This window comes from Alosa pseudoharengus, unplaced genomic scaffold, assembly GCF_046254945.1.
Source record: "Alosa pseudoharengus isolate Yale_2024_CS ecotype anadromous, Long Island Sound unplaced genomic scaffold, YU_APseudo_1.1 YU_APseudo_1.1_scf_18, whole genome shotgun sequence".
NCBI classification, from domain to species: domain Eukaryota; kingdom Metazoa; phylum Chordata; class Actinopteri; order Clupeiformes; family Clupeidae; genus Alosa; species Alosa pseudoharengus.
In genome coordinates this window covers 36576152-36583844 of record NW_027468650.1, presented here as the reverse complement: position 1 = coordinate 36583844, position 7693 = coordinate 36576152, and the positions used below count along the sequence as shown (strand labels likewise).

The 7693-nt window shown below is 39.0% G+C and overlaps 1 long non-coding RNA gene across 3 annotated transcripts in view; it reads right to left on the bottom strand.

The window, feature by feature from the left end:
* The window catches only part of LOC143131790 (uncharacterized), a 7509-nt gene extending 7438 nt beyond the window's left edge, over positions 1-71 (bottom strand). For 2 of the 3 annotated variants that reach the window (XR_012988218.1, XR_012988217.1), the window contains exon 1: positions 1-71. This exon is cut by the window's left edge and continues 98 nt beyond it. This is a non-coding gene — a long non-coding RNA (uncharacterized LOC143131790). The other variant, XR_012988219.1, reaches the window with a different exon arrangement.
* Between the last annotated feature and the right edge of the window lie 7622 nt (positions 72-7693).

The window sequence follows — 7693 nt, the reverse complement described above, 5'->3', positions numbered from 1 at the left end:
TTAATGGCTAAACTAACACGCGGAGCAGGCGGAACAAATATTTCTGGCAGGCGGACCGGAAGACTAGAGCAAAAGAGAGAACTTGTGTACCGAAGATGTACTTTCATTGGCTAACCGCCTATCGTTAACCTCCCGAGTCTAGAGGGTGACAATTTTTCGGGACTCCCGCGGGTCACGGTATTCCCGCGGGTTTCCCGCAGTACGGGAGTAAATTTCACTGTTGGTAACGTGATTGGGACGGGACAGGAAATAATAAACGGGAGCTGGCGGGAAGCCAAAAATTAGGCTATTAACTTAAAAAAATGACAATGCAGTTAGTGCGCCCAAAGACGTGAGACATTTCGTTTTAGAAAAGATAACCAATTACAACCCACAATACGGTTTGTTGTTGATTGGTAGCCTATCAGAGCAAGACAAGCAGCTGCCCTGTTCACAATCAATCAGCTTCAGATAGGCCCTAAGGCAAATGGATGCAAAGAAACAGTTACAGGCGAAAGTGTCAGCAAAGGACAGCTCTATTTAATTGCACGAGCTGTCCGGGAAAGCGGATCTCGTTGAGTTTAATGTGTCATGCAATGTTGGGGCATGGCACCTCGACTATCGCATTCCTCAATATATTTAGCCTAAATATCGCATAACCTGGCGGAACGCAAAAAATAGTTTTGTTTACTCATAGCAACAACGTTGCTATGCTTCGCTGGTTTAACGTGATGAGAACGGTGCAAACTTAACTGATGGGATGAGATCTATGAAATGATTTAAGCATAGCCTACAGCAAAGTACTGTAAAATATGTAATTTTAATGTAGCCCAAAATGATCGGCTATTAAAGAAAAGTTAGACTATTATTAAAGTTAGACAAGGCTTTCTGCCCTACCAAAATGTAGCCTGGTCACCGCACGCAACTGTAGCCTGGTCACCGCACGCAACTGTAGCCTAACTTTCGGATAACTTTAGACATCAACATAGGGAGTGGGACGGGATTCGGGAGTCTTTCTCTCGGGATTTTGCGGGACAGAATTTTTTTGGGGGGGCTGTCACGTGATCGGGATATGACGGGAGTATTTGTGCGGGCTCGGGATGGGACGGGAGTGAAAATTGCTTCCCGTGTCACCCTCTACTCCCGACGCACCGCCGCGCCGCCTTCCCGTGATGCATAGCGGACGCGTTAACTACGCATTGCGCTCTCCATAGGAAATCAATGGGCTATGTGCTGCGCGGTGGCCTTTGCCGCGAATGCGTACCCAATGCGTCATGTTAAACGCCTGTGTGGGTTGCATTGTCCCTCTCGCACGATACAGGTGTTGAAAACAGCAACTCCTCTAAGCTGGCATTAGATGGGCATGTCACATATTATTGACTTTTTTGGTTAGGCTTACCAAGCGCACATTTATATTTAAATTAAAATTATGGATCATTTAAAATAAAAGCAAATTGCCCGCACCGTTACTGAAAGCGTCCGATATGTCGCTCTTAGAAAGGCCAAATCCGAATGCGTCCTGTGAAACGCATATGTAGGTTTTATTGAAGAAAGCCATGAGCGTCTCTCTCGCACGGTAAAGGTGTTGGAAACGGCCAATATACTCCTCTATACGGGCAATAGATGGCACGGGCATGTCACCTGTTATTGTGTTTTTTTTTTTTTTTTAGACCTACCAAGCGCACGTCCATGTTTAAATTAAGGTTAGGCTACTGGATAATTTTAAACAAAACCAAATTGTCCGCACTGTTGCTGAAAGCGTTGGATATGTCGCCCTTGTATTGCAATTTGGCCAAATCCAAATGCGTCCTGTGAAACGCCCGTGGGTTGCATTGAAGAAAGCCATGAGCGTCTCTCGCACGATGAGGGTTTTGAAAATGACCAATCAAATCCTCTATGCAGGCAATAGATGGCATGGGCATGTCACATATTATTGTGTTTTTTGGCCAAGCCTAACAAGCACACATTCATGTTTAAATTAAGGTTACTGGATCATTTGAAACAAAAGCAAATTGTCCGCGCTTTTACTGAAAGCGTAAGATATGTCGCCCTTGGATTGAAGGCCAAATCCGAAAGCGTCCTGTGAAACGTGGGTTGGATTGGAGAAAGCCATCTCTCTCTCGCACGGTAAAGGTATTGAAAACGGCCAATATACTCCTCTAAGCGGGCAATAGATGGCACGGGCATTTCACCTGTTATTGTGTTTTTTTTTGTTAGACCTACCAAGCACACGTCCAGGTTTAAATTAAGGTTAGGCTACTGGATAATTTAAAACAAAACCAAATTGTCCGCACTGTTGCTGAAAGCGTCGGATATGTCGCCCTTGTATTGCAATTTGGCCAAATCCGAATGCGTCCTGTGAAACGCCCGTGGGTTGCATTGGAGAAAGCCATGAGCGTCTCTCTCGCACAATAAAGGTGTTAAAACGGCCAATAAACTCCTATATCAAAAACGATTAATGACCTCCTGTTTTAGCCAATCATCATGGAGGAAACATAACTCGTTGTTGCTCAAACCCTACGTCTGTGCAGTCGTTCAACATTGTGGGGAATTAATGACGAGTGAAACCCAGAGCGTCTAATAACATCGCGGGTGGTTTTATGCTGAAGTTGGTTGAAAGCCATGAGCGTGCACCTACACGCGAAAGGGTGCTATATGCGTGGATAGAAAACGCCGAAGGACGTGACAAAACGGCCTTATATGACGCCCTGAGATGAGAACGGGTTGGACATTTTTGTCAAAATGGAGTTATTTACATATTTTTATTCTTTTATTCTAAGTTTCTTAAGTTCAGATGAGGTGTTTCTTAAAGTTGTGTACATATTTGGACTTTATATTAAAAAACAACTTGTTGCATTTACCATGTAACTCTATGGAATTCTAAAACTTTGAAGCTCAATATCTCAGAACTACTCAAAACGCAGATAGAACCTTATTATTCTAAGGTAGCGAAATGTGTCATAGAGTGACAATGCATTGGTTGATTTGGTTAAAAAGTCACAGGTTAGGTTATTGGTTATTATTGTAATGATGCTATTCATAAATAATGAGCTGTAAGTAACTCAGACTTTAACAAAAACAATTTTTTAAAGGATATCGACTAATTATCGTTATCATCAAAATCACAAAAAATATCGAGATATTATTTTTTGTCCATATCGCCCACGCCTAGTACTGTATCATTAGTCCTTTGTTATTTTCATTAATGATAAATGATGTGTTTAAAGATGTGGGATGCACAGTTGATGTATCTCTGTTTGCAGATGATGGAGCTATGTGGAAGAAGAGTAAGAATATGGAATATGTTGATAAGAAAATGCAGCAGGCAATAAATTAAATTGAAAAATGGGAATTTCAATGGGGATTTACCTTCTCAGTGGATAAATCAAATACCATGTTTTATAAAATAAAGAACATATGTCCAGAGTTAAAGCTTAAAATATATGGGGAAAAAATAGAAAGAATAGACTTTTTAAATATCTAGGTATATGGTTTGATAAGACGCTTAGCCTACATGGGCAATTCATGTCCAAAAGGCAGTAGATAAGTGTAAGAGGGTCTTAAATGTTATGCGATGTTTGAGGGGAGTGGGGGTACAAGTAGACCAGCTGTGAAAACTATTTATATAGGATTAATAAGATCAGTGTTTGATTATTGATGTTTAGTATATGGATCTGCTTCTGCAACTCAGTTAAGTAAACTGGGTTTGATACAGTATCAGACTTTGAGATTATATAGTGGGCATAGAAAACCACACCTGTGTCTGCAATCCAGATAGAGATGAGAGATGCCTCTTAGGTTAAGAAGAGAACAGTTGGCCCTAGTTTATTGGGCAAGCTTGAAGGGTCATAAAGAGGACCATCCTAGTCAGAACGTTCTAATGCCCTGTCAAGAGAAGAAGAAAAAACAAGAGTGCAGTTTTGGTTGGACAATAGAATATATTGCAAGAGAACTGGAAGTTATACATTAAGTGTAAGTCTAACATATATTCAAGTGTTCCTCCATGGATGCTGAAGAGGTAGCAATAGATCTAACACTACTGGAAGAAAGAGAGAATGGGGTTACCACTGATAATTGTACATTTTAAATGTATGTGAGAGAAAAATATGGAAATAATATTTGGGTACACATTGTACTGCAGATGCATCAAAAATAAACAAGAAAGTAGGGGTGGAATAATATGCAATCCCTGAATTAAAACTGATAAAGGCCAATTAGTGATGATCTTGCTGTGTATACAGCGGAGTTAATTGCTATGGTTGGCTTTATTGTGGGTGGGGGAGAAAGGTGTAGGCTACTATGGTCTGATTCAAGCTCAGCTTTAGTAAGTATAAAGAATTTACACTCTGAATCCAGGCAAATTATTGTATATGGTATATGGGTCAGTGACAGATAAGGGTTGGTAAGATGAGAAAATTAAAAATATGTTTAAACCTTTAAAACAAAACATGCCTGAGGTTTGCTAAAGTGTATACTTTGTATTTCTGTTGTATTCATATTATTTAATATGACGTGTATGCTATTTTTTAACAAAAAATGGAAGGAAGCCAAGGAAGCCTGCTTTGCTGTGTGTGTGTATGTGTGTATGTGTGTGTGTGTGTGTGTGTGTGTGTCTATCTATCTGTGTGTGTGTGTGTGTGTGTGTGTGTGTGTATCTAACAGCCTGTTAAATTGTCAAATGGTGTAACCACAAAAATGACAAATATCTAATATTTCACACCTCCTAGAGTTCATGCAATTGCTCTCATGAAATTATTAGTTTATTTTGTAATATCCTATGAGAATATGTTTTATTATATTTATTTCTAAATTGATATGGGTTTTTCATTGTACTGAGAAAGGCCATATGCTGTAAACATCTTGTTTTCTGTCTATTCTTTGACCATTTGAGTAAAAATTGTTTAAACAACCATTATTACAGTAAAGTAGAGTATTAAATCATTATCCATATTCATTTTCACAAAATACTGGTTACACCAATTGACATAAATCGGTTACACCAATTGACCATGAAACATTTATAGCAATAGAACAAGAAATTGACACAGAAAATAGGCATCAAGGTAAACTGAATTGGATATTTTGATATGTATTCATGTCATTCATCATATTCCATATCAAATATCATTTCATAACATCAATGAAGAAACTTGTATTCTATTTGATTTCAATTCAGTTCTCATACATTTTCAGTCTATACCCATTATTTTCAAAGAGAGTGAGATAAAGGGCCCTATTTTCGCGATGCAAAACCTGGCGCAAAGCATATTATTATTCTGACGCAAAGTTTTTTTCTATCTTACACTTCACTTTTATTAAATAATGCGCCCAGGGGTGAGGCAATTACCGATATAAGGTGTGATCTGGCACATGATCTAAAAATCGCTTATACTGACTAAAAGCATTACGCCACTGACCAAGAAAAGCCTGGTCTAGCGATAGGCGCATATGAAACACAGCTGAAGACGCACTGTCACGAGATGTAAGCAGCAATTCCTCTGCAAAATAAATGTCCTTAGGTTATTTATTCAGTCATTCGAACATTATAGGGGGAAGTTTTGCTTTTTTAATGCTATGTTTTCGCTGGTTACCCATTGTCAGTCAATATTGAAAGTAATTAACTGTGTATAACTGTTTTGTCATTGACTATGACACCACAGTGAAGATAGTTTCACTTTGCCTATATGTTCAATTAATAGACAAGTGCAGATGTGTGTAGCCATTCTTTTAGTAAAGAATGGCTTAGTGGAATACCTGTTCCATACGGTCTTGCGTACAAGCAGATTCCTTCAAATACACTGCTGACTATCAAAATACTGATGTGCTGTTTGAAGTTGCCCTGCTTGCTGTTAAAGGGAATGACATATGTCCTTCTCATTGGTTTAAAGGATGTTAAGCCCAAAACACCATGGGCCCTATCATGACATTCTAAAGTGCATCGTCACTCGTCAAAAGTCTATTCAAATTTAGTAGGATGTTCAGTTCACATTGGGAGGGGTTTCGTTCTCAAAAGTGGAGGGCATGGGTAACAAGGTGTTCCTAGGTCTTTTAATCAGTCATATGGGTGTGTTTGGGGCGTAACATCATTTTAAACCAATGAGAATGACATCTGTCATTCCCTTTAACGGCGCAACGCGCGATATGTCAAATAAATGCATCGGTATTTTGGCATTCAACGGCGCATTTGAAGGAGGCTGCTTGCGAGACCGTATGGAATAGTCATTCTTAAACAGTGTTGGGCAAGTTACTTCAAAATCGTAATGTACTATGCATTACTTATTACTGTCATTTCAAAGTAATTTGTTACATTATAATATTACTGTCTCTGAATTGTAAGGCATTACACTACTATTGCATTACTTTTAAGTTACTTTCACCAAAATATCTAGAAATATGGATTTGCCATTCTAAATGCAGTTTATTACGCTCAATGCAGCTTGCTCTTCCAATGGAGGGAGATGTGGTATAGCATAATGACTGAGCTAGGCTTAAGGCAACAGTAGAATGCAATAGGCGCAGTGCTCATAATGCAATGCAAGGAACTATCATAGTCAGAATGTTAAAAACTGACAAAAGGTCAAAGTCTGGTAAATTGTGATAGAAATACTGCAACTTTAAGGCCTAGGCCTACTCATTAAAATCAATAGAGAGCCTACTATATTGTAAATCAAAGCTTAAAGGAACCGTATGTAAGATTGTGGCCAAAACGGGTACTACAATCACTTTCAAATTACTGTAGAGCGGTGTATCCCCTTCCCCTCCCCTCTGACTGGCAGAGTTGGCAACCGGATGACGAAACACTACTGACTTTGTAATTAGTAGATAGGTGGAGGGTGGCGCATTAGGCCAAAACACAACATAACAACATCAACATCAGTTGAGGGCTGCAACTTCACTTTTTAAATGACAATATCCTGGCTAGACTACTGTTGTCAGTAATATAAGTATTTGAAATGAACATGATTTCATAATGTCTAGTGACATATCAGGGCAATTTTATGATTAATTGAAATACAATTTTTACATACGGTTCCTTTAATAACGACATGTCAAGATGGTGGCCTGCTGGCCATTTCGGTGCCCTAAGTGAGTGGCTTTGAGTGAGTGACATTTAAATGATAACTCAAACACCTAAAAATAAAAGGCCTATTATTTACAGACCATTACTGTGTATTTTCTGTTAATTACTGTTAATTTCTGAAGAAATGCTGTTTTACTTATAAATGGTGCACTGTCACTGATCTTTGTCACTGAGCATTGATCTTTACGTTGTCATAATGCCCTTTTGCCAGCTCTTGTTTACAAGCCTTATTTGTTTGAGTTACATTGATAGCACAATATTAACAATAATATGCACAATGTTAAGTTGTTTTAAGCAACCTTCATTGCTTTGGAAATGGAAGTATGCAATGACATGTTGGTTACATTTGGGTGCCCCCTCTGTCCTTTGGTGCCCAACGCAAAGTGCGTGATGCGCGTGGTGGGAGCGGTGGCACTGCCAAGCTACACAATCTTTTTCTGCATTTCTATCCCTTTATTCTCTTCAATTTAAGTTCACAGCACAAAGCTGACATGCACAACAGCATAGTTTGTGTTTTATCAAGAATCAAAAAGATTAGCATGGCACTACTTTAGATGTTTCATTAATTTACTTGTGCTATTTCGCGAGCTGAGAGATCTTTCGGTTTCGCACACAAAGTGCACTAACTATTAT